Source organism: Argopecten irradians, chromosome 4, assembly GCF_041381155.1.
Source record: "Argopecten irradians isolate NY chromosome 4, Ai_NY, whole genome shotgun sequence".
NCBI classification, from domain to species: domain Eukaryota; kingdom Metazoa; phylum Mollusca; class Bivalvia; order Pectinida; family Pectinidae; genus Argopecten; species Argopecten irradians.
This window is the reverse complement of record NC_091137.1, coordinates 33,431,244-33,450,777: the sequence shown is the minus strand read 5'-3', so window position 1 is coordinate 33,450,777 and position 19,534 is coordinate 33,431,244. Positions and strand designations below refer to the sequence as shown.

The 19,534-nt window shown below is 35.0% G+C and overlaps 1 pseudogene; it reads left to right on the top strand.

Moving 5' to 3' along the window:
- The first annotated feature begins 4,751 nt into the window (after positions 1–4,751).
- On the top strand, positions 4,752–17,714 carry LOC138321370 (inositol 1,4,5-trisphosphate-gated calcium channel ITPR2-like; annotated as a pseudogene).
- Positions 17,715–19,534: the final 1,820 nt, after the last annotated feature.

The following is a 19,534-nucleotide window of genomic DNA, read 5'->3' as shown; positions in this document are numbered from 1 at the left end:
AAGAATGTAAATATAAAAAACAATTAAATATCTTAAAGACGTTCCACCGCTGACAAAGCATAAATGATATTCATCATTTGAACATTATGAATTGGTGTTAAATCGTGTATAGATATGTGTAATTACACACACAAAATAATATAAAATTATTTATTTTGCCTTTGGTGCATGCGCAATAGGATATAGTGCCACGGAATTTTTCGGGATGCAATTAATTATATTTTATATTTTTAACTTGAAGTAAAATAAGAGGCTCAAACTTTTCAATGGTGGTAATGGTGTAAAGTAAGTAACTTTTGTAACTGAAGAAAAATACTAAATCGTCTGCGCCTGTTTTTGATAGTGAAAAAATACTATTTGTCGGCGGTGGCGCATCTTTAAAAGTTAAGATGCTTATCAATAAAGTTGTAGTTGTCCATCTGCTGTTATACATTTCCTTTTTGGAATCTCCTAGCTTGTTGATGACTTTTTAGAAATTATAATTTTTAAATTTCTACCATTTTATTTTGAAATTGGACACATTCTTCAGCATGTATCATCACTATATATGTATGTTACACAAGCAGTTGGCCTAATTATCAAGTGTGGCATAAAACTTTTCGATTTAACCATATACAATGTATCCAGGAACCACAATAATGACAATGGCTTAACAAAAGTGTTAAAGGTGCCGAACAAATAACTGTGACAATTTTCAATTTTTCATAAGTCATTTTCTTTCCTATTGCTTATTACCTATATTTAAATATGAAAATAATGAAATTGTGAAAAATTCCGGGAAACGACGACGTGCGACAACCCTAAAACACCATACATAGAAAAACAATTGCCGCATGGAATATTTTTGACAGATATGTGACTTAATTAAATAAACTAAAAAAAAAAATATTCGAACTTTCTTTAAATGAACTCAAACATTTTATCGTGCCTGGACATTTATTCATCAAACTACATTTAGGAGTTGTTCATTTTTGGTACTCAAATCTGTTGAAGCACAGGGCTGGACTGGGCATACTTCAAAGCTCTCTATTTATAAATATATGCATTGTTGACAAGTAAACATATTTTGAAATTAAAACTGAAGGCATCTTTTTGTGAAATGCCAAGAAAAAAATTTGGATTCAAACACACGCTAGAAAATGTTTACAATTATCTTCAAAAAGCGCTCAAATTTGGGTAGCGTCATGTTAGAGACTATGAACTATGATCTGTGAACTGGCGTACAGGTCTATGGTGCTTGTTTATTTTAGAGTCGGTAGTCACCACATGATCAAAATATCTAAATACGTAATTTTACCCGCCCCGGTATTTCACTTGATTTGAGTAAACTAAGAAAAAAATAAACCAATGTAGAATGAAAATAGGATATTCAGTATCAGTGAGTGGAAAGCGATATTGAAATGACGTTGAACAATATCATTAAAGGGAGACAATAAAGATTTTGTGTGAGGAACGTCATTCTATTATGACGTAACAACTAAACGTCAACTGAAAGTGAGGTTTGTGAGACAACATATGCCAGCTTCTTTGAATATTGCCAAGATGCAGACTTTCATCGTATGTGGCGTCATCGGAACTACACTCTCTGTAATAGCAAAAGAAACATCAGCTGTTCTTCTAAAAGTTGGAAGCCTTTGGGAGTTCTGCATATTTCTGTGGTCGATGATTTTTGTTGTATTCAGGAAAGAGGCCAACGTTCTAATGACCGGGTATGCAGCTTCTGTTGCATTCATAATTGCAATGGTTTACTTGATCCTACACAACTATGTATTACCAAAGTATCTTCCTCGACTTAGGATAAAATGTCTCAAACAGCTTGCAAAGATTGTGCTTTCCTCTACGGCTCCAATTGTGGCACTTTTATACATGTGGTTTCCGTGTCATAAGAAGATGTCTTGCCTTTTCGGTTTTCTGTTTCCCATTGATTATGACGCCAGCAAAGAATCCTGTCCTTATGGAACTGTGATTTTGGCCACGATACTGACTCTTCTAGTCATCATCAGAAAACAGGATCTCGCTGTAAAAGGAGCAAAGAAAGCATCCAAAGAAAAAGTCGTTGAGAAGGCAGTGAAAATCGAGGAAATCCCACAGTACAATCCCTCACTTGGTCCACGTCGAAGCATGAGATTACTCAAGAACTAGGCCAAATGACAAAGGCTTATTGACAGTAATGTTAATTGGAAAAAAAATCAAACATTTGAAATTCATCATGTAACGTTAAGGATGATTTCGAAAAAAATAGTTTTCAGTGAAAAAAAAAATCAAATTGATTTTAGATAAAGTGAATTATAAAAAATAAAATCATTTATGAATTGGAAAAAAGTTATGTAAATAAACTAGCAAAACTTATCTATGTCAACCATTTGTTGTTGTCAATTGATATATGCTTTTTATAAAGAATTTTAAAAGTCAAAATTTTCGATAAAATGGATTTATTCGGAGAGCAAGAAAATTGATTCTACTTGCACCTGGAAAAAAACGGAATCGTAACTCCGCATCCGTACCCTCTGTCACAGGGATCTGAGAATCAGTTAAAGTCTGTATCAATTTGGACACCTAAAGAGCTTAAAATGGTTTATGGGCATTCAAAATGGTGAGCCAAAGGTGTAACTGGGCCTATGCTAATTCTCAGACTCCTGTGGTACACACGTGCGAATGAATTAAGTGAGAAAAGGGGAACTACTCTGGAAATTATATTCGAACGCACCCATTGCCAGCGTGCGATGTGCGATGTTGTGAAGATGGCTGAAAGTGAAAATATAGCATCGGCTCTCCAATCAAAGATAACGAAGGTATGATTCTACTAAAAACTCTTGGTTGTTTTATTCTACGAAGACGTTTCAATTGTGTGCCACATGATTGAACACGAAACTTCAGTTCCAGCCGGACGGACCAAATAATGAAATGAAATGATCGACACTAAGAGCCAATGTTTTCAGTAATTTTATTATTTGCCCCCCGAATTTTGTAATCTGTGCGGAGAACTAAAACGTTAATATTAGGAACTAGTAAGACTACGGTCTTTGAGGGCAACGTACTTGCACATGTGTTTAGGCATTATATTGTTTGTGCACGTGGTTGTCAATGTCAAACGGAACGCGAATCGTTTTGAAATGATATAGAGATTAACGCAGCACGACATTGGCTATTCGGAATTGACAGTTCTGTTTTTGTTCTGTATTTGAAATCTGCTGCTTGGGTTAGACTTGTCACATAGAACATCTTCAGTCTCAATTGTTTCGTCTGACCCGTGCATGATTTATTTTTTCAATTAAGTGACACTAATGAATGAACTTGAGCGAAAAATATCAACAAGTCGTCCCAAGTGATAATGTATTATATGTAAGCTGAATATATTTCGTCAAAAAACAAATAGATCGATTTCAGATGTAGATGGGGATTTACATATATGCAAAAAATTCTGTTTTGGAATCATAACTTAATCGTATGGGCAGGTTTTATAAAAAAAAAAAGTCAGAAATCTGTTAAGAGCGGGTTTGACCAGTAGACATTCAAAGACCCCCAGTCGGGCTTTGGATAACATAATCAAGAATCCTTGATATAATGACTTCACATATATGTGGTTCAAACCACCAGCAAGACATACAACGTACGTGGATTATTATGAATGAGATTCTATTGGTGTAAAATTATGCAGTTAATTGCATAGAGATGTTCATTTATTAACTAAGACAGGTACATCAATATACATGTATGCATGGCATTAAATCCCTGTTTTCAAGCGTTTTTTCAAACTCAATATCTGTGATTAAGGATAATATTAAATAGGTATCGGACATGAACACAGGTATTTGTGTCCTTCAAAATCGATATTTACAAACTATCACATGACAGACACTCAAAAATCCGCCTCTCTATCTTAATGCGAGTAAAATAAGGGTCCCGTTGTCCTGGAGACGTCACAGGTCAGGTGGTCCGAATTCGGGGGTCAATGGCTTTGGGCTTCGAGGTGTGTTTTAGAGGAAAAAGTTCGCATTAATCTCAAAATACCGTATAATCGCTGATGAAACTCGTACTTTCTCCATTCTAAATTTTATCCAAAGACGCATTTTTCAAGAGCCTTATATTACCAAACCATTCCGTGGTACACTGTTAATTTTGCACTACAGATTTGAAAGCTATATTGTTCTTGGTAGTTGAAAGATTTTTTGTGGCTGATAATTTATTCTCATGAAATCTAATTGCATATGAAATATAATTGCACCCAATAAAATAAGTTGGTGTAATAGTTTAATTGTTACCCTAAACAAATATCTGAATCAGAGCCTATAATGGTTGGTTTATATGAAGTTGTAAAAATGTAAAGATCCATTGCCTTTTGGCCCTGACTCCATATACTGAATATAGGGTGTTGATAAATAATTGGTCATGAAATGTCTAAAATTTAAGACCCGTTTGAGGGACACTCTTTACTTTTATAATTGCCATTTACCCTTTCTTTGTACATATTGATTCACAAACATAAATCTTGTAACTGGGGTAAATGAATTCTTTTTAGAATTTAAGTTTGGTGATCCAAAACTAACAACTCCAAGTTTCTTAAAACAAGTTGCATTTAAGTTCCTATTTCATTGCTTAAAATGTGATGTACTCTTTGACCTTGAATCAAATCAAAATGATTGAATCCCTATAGAAAAGAAATTCAGTTACCTATTGTATTTCATTGCCTATTCACAGGGTAACTTTGCCAATCAGGCTTGTGTGTTTGACAAACAAGATCTGTGGACTACATGAATCACATCTTAAGAATGGGTGTCTTCAAAGGCTGCAGTCACATGGAGGTAGGAACAGTTTTGAAAATACTTTCATATTTGTCAGATAAGACACAAAACAGCAGACTTTGTGTAAACAATGACTTATGAATGATGATTTTCATTTCAGGTGTACGGACTGAAGATGTCCATTGCTACAGTGATCCGAGCCATGAGTGAAGAAAATGCTCCCCAGGACTTCATCCAGACAGAAAATCCACTGGCCACTCTTGCAAGGGTTAGTTTTGAAAGTCATACAGAATGTAAAATATGAATTACGCTACAGGTTAAAATTCAGTAGCATATAGTCATACAGTCATAAAGTCTGTGTCCCAATCAATGCCCCCCCTCTCTCCTTGATGTAGTCAACTAAACTCAAAGAAGAAAAAGGATAATTATTTGAATAAAAAATAAAATTGTTTATTTTAGTATTTGAATCTGAAATTAGTTAATTGAAATTTCAGCAAATCAAAGTTTCAAAATTTGGCTTTAAAAGTATACATATACTTCAACTTATTCCAAATATTTCACAGATCAAAATTTTGGTCATGGTGATGATCCGTGAAATTTTAAAAATATCATTCCTGCAAACTATTTCTATTTGTTCTACAGGAGGTGATGGAATCAGTGGACGAACACATACTGATGAAAACACTCAGTGATGCCTACACCCACATGATGGTAAGATCTCACTCAAATATGTACCACATGATACCCGATAATGTTTGTCTGGGACTGGTATCTCCAGTGGTGATGGAACAGAACTATGTAATCTTCCTGCTGAAATGACTTTAATCTTTTAATGTCATTTCATCATCATAAGAAACAATAGTTCCACACAAGCTTTATCAGGTATAATGTGGTACGTGAATTATTCCCATTGTAAATAGCATGCATAGAATTGTCTTTTTGTAACTTAATGAATTTATACAGTCATATACATAATGTTATATATCAGCAAAAAAATACTCTTCAATAATGAAATAATATTTAGAATTTCAAAAAAATTTCAAAAAAAAAATTTATTCAAATAAATCAAGGTTAATTGATGCATAGACACAGAGTTGAAATGCAAAGATAAAGAAGGATAAAATTGGTAACAGATAATTTTATGAAAATAACATTATTATTGAAATAACTGTCATGAGAATACAACTTTCTGGCCATGGATTCCTCTGAATTTACATGAATTAATGGTAGACTTATTAAAAAAAACACATATTTTTTATCTACTTAGGCCAAAAAAAATTAATTGTTAGTTTCTCAGGCCACTTTTTAAAAAGTCAGTGCGGGCGGCGGGAATATTTTTTATTTTTTATTTCTCTGAAAACAAATGCGGCACTTGAAGGACATGAAAATCAATGAAAACATGTGTAGAAAATGTAAATTCTTACTCAGTCTTTAAGAACAGCTTTTAAATATCTCAATCGTCTCTATATCCAAAGAAAACCAGTTGAAAATACATAATCCTTGGAGGAAACATTTCGTTTTGAGCAAATGCTGACATCGGCAGCCATTTTTTACCGGAAATGAAAGGTGCATACTAAAATTGGAGCCAATTTCTGGATGCGTTTTCTAATGGAAATTTCGGGCGAGTTCGAATGGAAATTTGGGGTGCGTTCGATGCGGCGCGTCTCAATTTTAATTTTTAAGTTATGGTGCATAAAACGTTGGTGCAGGGGGTAAATGTCGATGCAGCGGGGCCTGAGAAACTAAAATTAATTTTGTTTGGCCTTAATATGGGTTGTTGAAAAGCTTTGCAATTTTAGTGCAGATAGTTCACAGAATTCATGAGCTTCTTCAGATAGGTACAATACTTGCTTTTGATAGTATTAAAATGATGTTTTTCTTGTTTCTCTTTTTACAGAATTTAACTAAGGCTTCCAGAAAAGAGGTAAGCCAATTCATAGTATGCTTCATGGAATTTACCTCTGTCCAGTTGGCATTCATATAGACATTAATGTTTTAAGATATTTTTAGGTTTTGTTTCTGACTTAATTTTACCATAAAATACATTGAATTGTTTGTGTGATTTTGAAATTGGACTTATTCATGTACCTACCACATGATACCCAATATTTGTGCAGGACTAGTATCTCCAACGTTAATAGAACATAAACTCTTTGTAATTTCCCGCTGAAATGTCATTAGTTGTGGGATATCCTCTTTGAACTTCATTCCATCACCAATTGAAACAATAGTCCAGCACAAACCTTATCAGGTATCACGTGGTACGTTAATGAGTCGGACTCACATTGTAATATATAGTGTGTAAAACTTTAGTTATAGTTAGAATTATACAGTAGGTTATAATGTGTGATTTATTTTACTCCAGAGAAAAGACGATGACTATGATGACCTCTGTGACTTGGTACAAGATGTTGGTTATGCCTATTTCCAAATTTTGCTGCGGAAGCTGGCTATAGAGAAGGGCATGACCAAGGAAGGTGTGTTATTGTGGTGTTTCCTATGGAATAAAATCTATTAAAGAAAAAGAGGAATAAAAATTATTGCATTTGCCATATTAATCTGATCTGAATGATAGATTATTTTTGTATAATCAATTGAAAATCCTAGTTTCCAAATGCATGGAATTTTAGTTTATAGCGATAAATTATGACTTTTTAAAAGCAATGGCATTCATCAAATTACGAGGTAGTGAGAAATTTGGGAAAAAAAATTTAAGCTCACCTGGATGAAGGGATTGGGTCCAATTAGGAGAAATACAGCAAATTCAGATTCTTTTTCAACCTCTTTGAATTAAAAATGTGAACAAGCTAGGAAATCTTAAATCTGAAATAATAAGAATATAAAAATATAATTTATTTTGTAGTTTTTGTTATTTTGTAGTTTTTGTGAAAACGAAAATAGACAAGGAAGCCTGGGACTATTTCGATCAAGGAACCATGTCAATAGAGGTACTGAAAGGAGAGGACCTTCAGACAATCTACTTCAGGGTCAGGGACAAGGTAAGTGGGATAGAGGGTTGGATGTATGATGATTTTGTATTCTACTGGCAGATTTTACTGTCGTGTAGGTCTAACCGTTGACAAAATGAATGATGCAATACCTCAGTATGTTGACCAACAGATAGATCAACTGGACGAGTGGTCAATTGTCTGGAGGGGCGGAGTTTACATAGCCTACCCGACGTCAGGTGTTAGAACGAGTGGGCAGAGTTTATCTGACAATGTTCTAGAGTTTGATAGGCAAATGGCTGATTGTAAAGAACGTGACTGCACGGGGAACATTTGACCTGGTCACCTGTTAATCGGAACCCAAGCAAAATTACTAGAAGTCCTAACGATAATATAACAACGTTAGATCTAAGAGCGTATGATGTTTGTCCTTGAATGTTTGGGGGGAAAAAACGGCAAATTCTGTAAGAAATCCATTAACAGCCGATAAATCTGTAGTGAATCAAAAGTACTTTAGACGGCATTGATAATTAAAAGTTGATTGATAAAGATACAAATAGAGGTAAACTTACCGCGAGGCAGGCCTCAAAGCAGCCATTACGTTGTTGCGTTATCTCATTTATTGCCACAGCTATGAACTTCATTCCACAAACAATTGCACTTCTTTGAAGAAACGTCTGTTGTTAAAAACTACAGGTAGTACACCATGCAGTTCTATGAATACGGTAACACCCGATGAGTTCAGGATGGATCTATCACACATGGGTCACACATATCACACGATACAATAAGCCACGCCCACAAACCAATCAACTCGCGTCTAGTATTATATTGTAACCCAGTATGCAATAGGTATTGCCCAAGTTGCGCGGTGAGTACATCACTTTCATCGTCAGCGGTTAGACCGACACGACAGTAATAATACTTCCCTGGGTCACTAGCTCCTCTGGTTTAATAAATTTGCATCAGGGGACTGACCTTTCCAGCATTCAGAGGATGTACATTGATCAAAGATGTTTGAGCATGACATTGAGCAAAATTAAAAGTTAAATGCCAGGAATATGACAGCCTAGATTTATAGATAACATATTTGCTATCTTTCTGATAGAGTGTGCTGCGAGAAGACATCAAGGAAAAGTTTAAGTACGAGGTGGACCGTTCCACTCCCAGTAACAAGATACGAGGCTTCATGGACTGGTCCAGTGATATCATGCAGGACATCAAATACCAACGGAAAGTCCTGGCCAACCCTGTCGGGAGAATCCTCATTAAGATGTGGTAAATTTTATCTTTTCTGACTTTCGAAGATTAGGCAATCTTCAGTTTTCCACTGTATGGAACCTATCCTTTTTATTGTGTTGATGAAGTTAAGTATCTAAAAGTGCCAAAGGTCCACTACCTTTCCAAAACAAAAACAAGAGTCCTGTCGTAATCTGTGCTAACTGTGAAGACTCATTTCGCTGTTTTGCAGTCATTAAACGTGAGGAAATAAGGACGACGGAGGGAAACATATGACCCGTGTTATGAAAATTAACATTTAATTAATTGAAATTAAATTGTTCAAAAGGTGATAATAAATGTATTATTAACATTAAGATAATAACTTTTGCGACTCTACAAAATTATCAATTTTGTTTTACATTCCCATTTAAAAAAATAGAAATCGCTTCGGAAAGGTAGTGGGTCTTTTATTTGCTTATAAAAATTATTTAACTTTATCAGATCCTGCATCGACTAGGGAATCTCACATATAAAATCATCAAAGATATATGAGCATTTATAGTACATGATCCTTATCAATTTTTCTCTGATCTGTACATCAAAAATGATATTAATAGTTGAACTAATTGTGTTAATCAATTAGACAATTACAATATGCTGATAATGTATAAAATCTATCATGACTCGCTGAAACTATGTTTATAACTTGTAGGTTGCCTATGAACTATGCAGCATTACTTCTGAGCATTTTGATCTGCACAGTCATCATGATCACTTGGCGTGATCCCAAGGATGAAAATGGAGATTCCCGATACCAACAGGTTTGTTACACATGTACTTCTAGAGAAAAAAAAAAACCCCAAAACTTTCAGTCACTTAATTTGTAGCTTATTTTGCTTCTGGAAAGTCTTTGTCTATGAGTTGGAAAATCTGGGACCTTGGCCTATAGTATTACATGTGTTGTGTGTTTTTCAGTCGAGAGATCTGGGACCATGGCCTGTAGTATTTAACAAATAGTGTTGTCTGTTTTTCAGCCGAGTGCCGATCTTCAGCATTGATGAGAACATGTACTTCTACTTCCTGTATATAGTAGGTGGATACACAACTTCCTGAGTGTGTGTATCTATGTCACCTTCCTCCTCTCCAACAACCCCAGCTTTCCGCCATGGCAGTTCTCTTAAGGCTTATGTAAGTCAAGTTACAATGTGGTTATAACTAATTCTAGATGGGCAAGGTATATAACACTTGCCACTTTGTATCTTAAACTTATATTAATATAACAATATAAAGGTCATTGATGTTGAGTGGAAACACAAAAATAAACAAATTAAAAGGAATGAAATTTTGGCAAAAACAATGAGGATGGGTATTGACATTTTAAAAGAATGTTTGGAGGGGACTGAGGGCTTGAAAATATTCGTTAGGTGAATATTATTTGAAAAATGTATTTTATATAAGTGAGGATAATTTTATTTCCCAAAGTTGCATTTTCATACTGGGCCTTCTATTTGACAGAGGGAGGAAGAGCAATGAAAAAGAAGAGGAATTTAAGGACCTGGAATGAGAGAAAAAATCCTTATGACACCAACAACCTTGAGTTGAACATCTACAGCATAAAAGCTCTGTATTATGTGGTATGTTTTCAATGACACATGTACATATGAACATTTAAAGTTCTTTAATTAAAATGTTCATCAGATCAGAAAAATTTTAAATAAATTCCTTCTGTTCTTAAGTTTGACTTGAAGAGGTTAGCAATTTATGAAAAAAACTCATCAAACCTGAATTTAAAGACCACAAGAAGAAAAGAATGAAAATATCTTTACATTCAAGTGGTGTGTATAAAGAGGTAAAATTACATTAAGATTGGTCATTTGGATGCCCAAAAAGTGGTTTTATTAGACAGGTGGTAGTTATACACAGTTGTGGTCACTAAGGCAGGTTTAAATGTAGGGTGTTTTGACAAACATTTGATTTCTGGATATTTTTCTTGTTCTTTTTGGGTGAAAGTATCAATTATTTTAAAAGACATTACTTCGCCTGCCTTCGTAGATATACAGAATTGTTTTTGTCTCTTTCAGGTATTTGTGGCCTGTTCTATTTTGGGAACAATTTATTATGGCTACTTCTTCTCCTTCCATCTCCTACACATTGCGGAGCTTAACCAGCTGCTGAAAAGAGTGATTCAGGCCGTTACAACCAACGGTAAGTCTTGTAGGAATTTAACATTCGGGGACATTTTACAGTAACTGATGGCTACGTCACTTAACAACATGCTATAGAGGCCCAAACAATATTATACATTAGATTATGCATCTGCTGGGATTTAAATCTTCATAAATGTGATATTTTTTTGTTGGTTGCCTTCCAAATGTAATAACATTTTATTGTTTTTCTGCTATCAAACAGGAATGTCACTATTGTTGGTTGCCTTGCTTGGTTTGGCAATCATGTTTATCTACTCTTTGGTTGGATTTGCTTTCCTGCGAGAGAGATTTTTCAAGGAGGATGAAGGTCGTCACTGTCGGACAGTAGCCCAGTGCTTTGTGACCATCACCCATCACGGCTTTGTGGATGTACCTTACACCGTAAGTAAAGAATGATATAACTGTAGTGTCCGGTGATTGATAGCCCATTAGTTTTCACAGCATTTTTCCAAACAAATACTATACTCTCAAATTTGTACTGTTACTTATGTTTTAAACTTCTCTCTCTAGACCTGAACAAAATATTAAATCAGATAACCAGTCTTGTCAAATTATAGACAAGTACTCTTATGACACAGGTCAGTTAAAAAAAGAAAAGTTAATTTTTTAATATATAGAGTTAGTGTTCTTTGTTAATATTTCAAACATTGGTAATTGTTTTGCTCCTGCATCATTTTGTTATTCTATGTTCGTTTAATCTTAGCTTATGTTTAAGCTTAGTAATGAGTACTGAACTCAGGTCAATGTTATGGGAACCTTGACAAGCTATCTAGTGAAATGAATTTTTGTATTTCCTTGCAGACGTTTGAGGGTGCCATGGACAGTGATATAAATGATGTGATAATGTTATCAGCTATTGATGTAACCTTCTTCATACTCATCACCACCATCGGCCTGAACATCATCTTTGGTGTCATCGTCGATACCTTCTCTCAACTCAGAGATTCCAAGGTAATGTATAATATTAGGATTATTCTGTTAAATCTTAGAGACTCAAACATTATGTTTGTAGTAATATGAAATGTGTTCTATCGTCTCTGAGACTTCAGTATAGCATATATCTAATAATTGAAAAAATCATAGAGAAATAGACTAGAGTCTGAACATCAAAATTGTCAATAGTTTGAACCTGTTGATTTAGATTCTTGTCTAAGTTTCAAACAAGGGGAAATGATAAGGGAATATAAGTTTTTGGTTTCTTGTTTTACTGTGAAGATGCTTTACACTGTTATTAAAACATGCTGTTTTCCTGCTTTTCTTTCAGCAGTTTTAGCATCAGGACGCTATTTAAAATATCCTTTTTTCACATTATATTATACTTTGAGAATATTTGTTTAGAATATTTAAAGCAAACTTACATTCTTCATGTTTCAGTGGGAGATTGACAAAGATATGCAGAACAACTGTTTTATCTGTAGCAGAGAGAGTTACGACTTTGAGCGACAGGGAAAGGTACATTTTAGAGACAATCATTACATGTGTGGCCCATGTAAAAGCTCAAGTAATTAATGAAGTCTTTACTTTGCCAGATAGGTTAGACAAGATCAAAAGGAGAAGGCTCAACCTATTGTCAGTATAATGTGACTGGCTGGGAGGTGCTTGTTCTCTTTGTAACCCATTGTCAGTATAATGTGACTGGCTGGGAGGTGCTTGTTCTGTGTGTAACCCATTGTCAGTATAATGTGACTGGCTGGGAGGTGCTTGTTCTGTGTGTAACCCATTGTCAGTATAATGTGACTGGCTGGGAGGTGCTTGTTCTGTGTGTAACCCATTGTCAGTATAATGTGACTGGCTGGGAGGTGCTTGTTCTGTGTGTAACCCATTGTCAGTATAATGTGACTGGCTGGGAGGTGCTTGTTCTGTGTGTAACCCATTGTCAGTATAATGTGTGACTGGCTGGGAGGTGCTTGTTTCTGTGTGTAACCCATTGTCAGTATAATGTGACTGGCTGGGAGGTGCTTGTTCTGTGTGTAACCCATTGTCAGTATAATGTGACTGGCTGGGAGGTGCTTGTTCTGTGTGTAACCCATTGTCAGTATATTGTGACTGGCTGGGAGGTGCTTGTTCTGTGTGTAACTCATTGTCAGTATAATGTGACTGGCTGGGAGGTGCTTGTTCTGTGTGTAACCCATTGTCAGTATAATGTGACTGGCTGGGAGGTGCTTGTTCTGTGTGTAACCCATTGTCAGTATAATGTGACTGGCTGGGAGGTGCTTGTTCTGTGTGTAACTCATTGTCAGTATAATGTGACTGGCTGGGAGGTGCTTGTTCTGTGTGTAACCCATTGTCAGTATAATGTGACTGGCTGGGAGGTGCTTGTTCTGTGTGTAACCATTGTCAGTATATGTGACTGGCTGGGAGGTGCTTGTTCTGTGTGTAACCCATTGTCAGTATAATGTGACTGGCTGGGAGGTGCTTGTTCTGTGTAACCCATTGTCAGTATAATGCGACTGGCTGGGAGGTGCTTGTTCTGTGTAACCCATTGTCAGTATAATGTGACTGGCTGGGAGGTGCTTGTTCTGTGTAACCCATTGTATATAATGTGACTGGCTGGGAGGTGCTTGTTCTGTGTAACCCATTGTCAGTATAATGTGACTGGCTGGGAGGTGCTTGTTCTGTGTAACCCATTGTCAGTATAATGTGACTGGCTGGGAGGTGCTTGTTCTGTGTGTAACCAATTGTCAGTATAATGTGACTGGCTGGGAGGTGCTTGTTCTCTGTGTAACCCATTGTCAGTATAATGTGACTGGCTGGGAGGTGCTTGTTCTGTGTGTAACCCATTGTCAGTATAATGTGACTGGCTGGGAGGTGCTTGTTCTCTGTGTAACCCATTGTCAGTATAATGTGAATGGCTGGGAGGTGCTTGTTCTGTGTGTAACCCATTGTCAGTATAATGTGACTGGCTGGGAGGTGCTTGTTCTGTGTAACCCATTGTCAGTATAATGTGACTGGCTGGGAGGTGCTTGTTCTGTGTGTAACCCATTGTCAGTATAATGTGACTGGCTGGGAGGTGCTTGTTCTCTGTGTAACCCATTGTCAGTATAATGTGACTGGCTGGGAGGTGCTTGTTCTCTGTGTAACCCATTGTCAGTATAATGTGACTGGCTGGGAGGTGCTTGTTCTGTGTGTAACCCATTGTCAGTATAATGTGACTGGCTGGGAGGTGCTTGTTCTGTGTGTAACCCATTGTCAGTATAATGTGACTGGCTGGGAGGTGCTTGTTCTCTGTGTAACCCATTGTCAGTATAATGTGACTGGCTGGGAGGTGCTTGTTCTGTGTAACCCATTGTCAGTATAATGTGACTGGCTGGGAGGTGCTTGTTCTGTGTGTAACCCATTGTCAGTATAATGTGACTGGCTGGGAGGTGCTTGTTCTGTGTGTAACCCATTGTCAGTATAATGTGACTGGCTGGGAGGTGCTTGTTCTGTGTGTAACCCATTGTCAGTATAATGTGACTGGCTGGGAGGTGCTTGTTCTGTGTGTAACCCATTGTCAGTATAATGTGACTGGCTGGGAGGTGCTTGTTCTGTGTGTAACCCATTGTCAGTATAATGTGACTGGCTGGGAGGTGCTTGTTCTGTGTGTAACCCATTGTCAGTATAATGTGACTGGCTGGGAGGTGCTTGTTCTGTGTGTAACCCATTGTCAGTATAATGTGACTGGCTGGGAGGTGCTTGTTCTGTGTGTAACCCATTGTCAGTATAATGTGACTGGCTGGGAGGTGCTTGTTCTGTGTGTAACCCATTGTCAGTATAATGTGACTGGCTGGGAGGTGCTTGTTCTGTGTGTAACCCATTGTCAGTATAATGTGACTGGCTGGGAGGTGCTTGTTCTGTGTGTAACCCATTGTCAGTATAATGTGACTGTCTGGGAGGTGCTTGTTCTGTGTGTAACCCATTGTCAGTATAATGTGACCGGATTGGATGTGCTTGTTCTGTGTGACTCTGGCTACATGCTTCAGTGAGATAGCACTAAAAAAATGGGCAAGAGTCCCTCTATTTCAAAGAACCATAACATAAACTTATAGCAGTCCCCCAAAACACTTACCGTAACTTGCAAACTATGTCTTCCAGGGTAGTATAAACAGTGTTGTTGTAGTCCACTAAAATTTTATTGTAGAGCATTTCTTTCACATGAAAAGCATTTGAAAGAGTTATTGCCCCTACTTTATAAGTTCCATGTATTTTGTTGATTTGTCACTGTATTCTATACAGGGATTTGAGAAGCATGTGAAATCAGAACATAACCAGTGGGCCTACCTCTTCTTCTTTATCCATCTGGATGAGACCCGACCCAATGACTACTCTGCTCTGGAGCTTCATGTGTACAACATGGTAATGTTTCTTCTTTCCCATGTTTAAAACCTATGAGTACAATCAACCTGATCAAAAGTAACTACAATGCAAGGTCAAATATCCTTTATTATTATGCCCCCATCATTGGGCATTTACTGTGAAATGACGGTTGTAATGAACTTCTGGGGACTTACAGAATCACTTCGTTATAAGTATAGTTTGTTATAATCATATTACAAACATCTTATAGGAACTTTGGCAGGGAACGAAAATTACTGTTATAACCATTAATGTATTGTAAGCATGTTTGTTATAAACATGTCTTACTGTTGTATGTATTATTTATATTCTTAGGCCAAAAAAAAAATTGTTTAGGGTTACATTGGCAAAAAAATAGGGTCGGGAGGATTTTTTTTCTTTTGTTTTTTTTAGTGTTTTTCACTCTAAAATGATGGCCGGAACCGGAGTCTGAGATCAAAATCCTTACTGTTTTTATATTTTTTCGTAGAAAAGTGGGGGGGAAAATTAGGGTCAGGGGTAAAAAATTAGATTCGGTCGGTAACCCTAAACTAGACTCTTTTTTTCTGTCCTTATGTTAGTCCCATTATGCTGTAACCTGCCCCTTCGTGTATTGTAAAGACATTATTAGTGTTTCTGAGCTGTTGCATTCATATCACTAAATAGTATGATTCATATTAATTTTCATATGCTTTATAAAAATCTTTATACAACCATTGTGATTTTTATTTGAATTCCATTTTAACAGCTGGACCTGAATCGCTTTGAGTTCTTCCCCTTGAACAGAGCTCTTTGTCTCCAAAGTGATAAGTACGATACAGATGAGATGATAGAACAGCTTCAGCTCTCCATCAAGGCATTAGATTTAAAACTCAGCAACCAAATGATGATGGTCCAGTTTATGGCCAACAAAATTAAGGAAGATGTGAGTAAATTGTTACGTTATCCCATTAAATGATGCAACTTAAAGGAAGAAGTATTATCAAAAATGTCAAAAATTAATGTAATACTTAATGATATCGAGAATCTCATACCCTCTGTAAGATATTGACAAGCTTTAATTTTCAACTTTACCACTTCATTTCTTGAAACATTACTATGTCAGTAATTATGGTTAAGTTCATGCTGAAGTATTGTTCAAGCTGTCAATATTTTCTTTACCATAGTTGATATACATGTAAATTTCTTCATTGACCATATTTAAAGGATTTCTTTCTATCATATGTTTTGATCATATACATGTAGTGCCCATATGCAATATAGTGTGCAGGTGCGGTTTAGTTTTACATTACATTTACAAAAAAAATCTCATTTTTTGTATCTTTTTCCTAAATGTTTTTCTGTGACAATAATTCAAAAATGATTTCAGGATGCACATAAGCTTCAGGAGAGAGAAAAGAAAAAACAGAAGGAATGGGAGGATACTCAAAAAACTCCACGTGAATGAAATACCACAAAATGATAGACACTGACGTGAAGGAAGAGGTTTCTTATTTAGTGCTTGAAAAGGAATAAAAGAATATTAAGGACCAATAATTCTGAATATGTTTTTTTTAAGAAGTTTACTCACCTTGCATTTTAAATTACTCGTACCTATATGTATTGTTGTATAGACATTTGGAAAGTCTAAATATTTTATTATAATGAGAGCTTTAAGTAATTCCTAGAAATTATCCTATAGGTACTCTGGATGTGTGAAGTTGCCAGAAATCCTCAAGCTATGAGGAAAATTCTATTTGCTGGACATTTTGGTAATTTTAGTAACTGTAGTTTATTTGTTTCATCTGAACAGAAGAGGATTTGTTAGGGAATTTTTAAATATGAGAAATATAGTATTGTAACAGAAATCATTCAAGAAATGAAGAAAATAGCTTTATTCAACTTGTAAATGTTCTATTGGTTAGCAGATATTTATATATAGCATTACTGTGATATTGACTTTTCCCAGATATATATATATATACAGTGAAGTTTATTACTGTAAACCAACTTTCTTTTGCTGCTTCTAAATTAAGCGATTTCAATTTCAAAACAAGTTAATGAAGATTAATTTTCGTGAATTCGAAAATTGATTGAAATATATATATCAATATAAGCGATGTTACTGTGATCGAGAACTTCGAGAAAGTAAATCGCATGCAAAACAAAAGTCGGTTTATAGTATATAAGCATTGTGTAAATTGTTTTGATAAAATGGCAATTTTGTAGAAATTGATGTAGATTTATATATATTTATATTTTAAGATAGTATTAATTTTTCCAAGTGTTGAATCAATTATTCCTGCAACTTAGAATTCGAATTGAAAAAAAAAAATCAAAATATGTGTTTGAATGCATGTTAGTTATAATAGCTATAATAGAAAATATTTGAAATAAACTTCTGTCGCTAAAACAATCTACATTTGTACATGTAATAAATAAAATTTTAAAGATTTGTATAATACATGCTATCATCAAGTTTTAGCTTGTCTTTCATATATTGTCACTTCATGTAATTATAATTTCATTTCATAAATTTGTCATATAATACATTAGTATTTTATCAATGCATATGTACACTTCAGATGTGTCAACATACATGTATCATAATTTCATTTCATAAATTTGTCATATAATACATTAGTATTTTATCAATGCATATGTACACTTCAGATGTGTCAACATACATGTATCATAATTTCATTTCATAAATTTGTCATATAATACATTAGTATTTTATCAATGCATATGTCCACTTCAGATGTGTCAACATTATATGTCCAGAAAAGAAATATAGCTCACATAATCATCCGATCAAATAGAACATAGTATAAGTCTACATCTCAATCATATCTACACTAAGTGTTTAAATCAAATTGTTTAACTCAGGGTAGAAATTTTGATTGATGTTATGCCAATCCAGACATGATGTAGACCATTCAGCTGTTTAATTATTTTTTCATTGGTGATATCCATTTGTACTTAAGAGTTGTATCAGAATTGCATTTGTGAACATATTAAGAATGTTGTGAACAATTTTCTCTAAATGTTAATGGGAAGATAATTTCATGCTGAAAACATTTTGCATGATGTGTATTGAAACCTAGGAAACAGCATTACTGAAAAAATCCTTGGAGATAAATCAAAATGTGTAAAACTTTTAAAACTTTTACAAATCCTTTTCTAAATACATATATTAAATTACAAATCTCTTCTAAACAAAATAATATTAAATTACAAATCTCTTCTAAACAAAATATTGAAGATATACAATTATACTTTGAATAGAAATACAAGTATCTTTGAATTGCACATTTCTTTGTGTTTAAGTCATAAACATGCCAATATGAAACAATATTTTCATCATTTGTCTAGTTACATCAGAATTTTTCATATAGGGCCCTTGGCTCAGAGATCACCCATTCAAACAAATCTTATTTTCATTCCATTTTACAAGGTTTGTATTTGGACAACCTAAAGATAAATCCTTTATAGGAGTATGTACATGTATATGATGTTAATTATCATGGCTTGAAATGTGACAGAAAACACAAACATTTCATCAAAAGTTTCCATCAATTCTGGTCAGGATATTCAGTAGGAAAGGTATCGGATCAAGCTACACAATGGACGATTTGACCATGATTATTATGTGTGCTGGTAAAACGTGTATGTAATCTTACTTTGAGATTTTGGAATTTTTTTTACATATATGGTAATGAGTTAGGAAACATATCTCGTGCAGATTAAAAGAATGTAGCAAGCATATTACAGATACAAATGATATTCAGATGGTGGGAAGTTTAGTATGTAAAAAGGGAAAAAAATCTAGTAATGTTGGTTTCGTCTGCTATAAGAAAATAAACACATTTTTCTATGACACCAATGTCACCTTCGATTCAAGCAACTTTTTTAGAACAAAAATAATGTAATAGTTTTATCATCGGTTTTCCAACTGGTTATGAAGGCGTGAATTTGTCTTAAAATCGTCCTCAGCATTGATTCCGTCCAGGCATTATATCACGTGAGTTGTTGTGATATATTTTGATTGCTCTTCTAATTGTTAGATATGTAAGATTTCAATAAAATGTTTTAGAAAATGGTTTTGTTTGTCCTTTACACA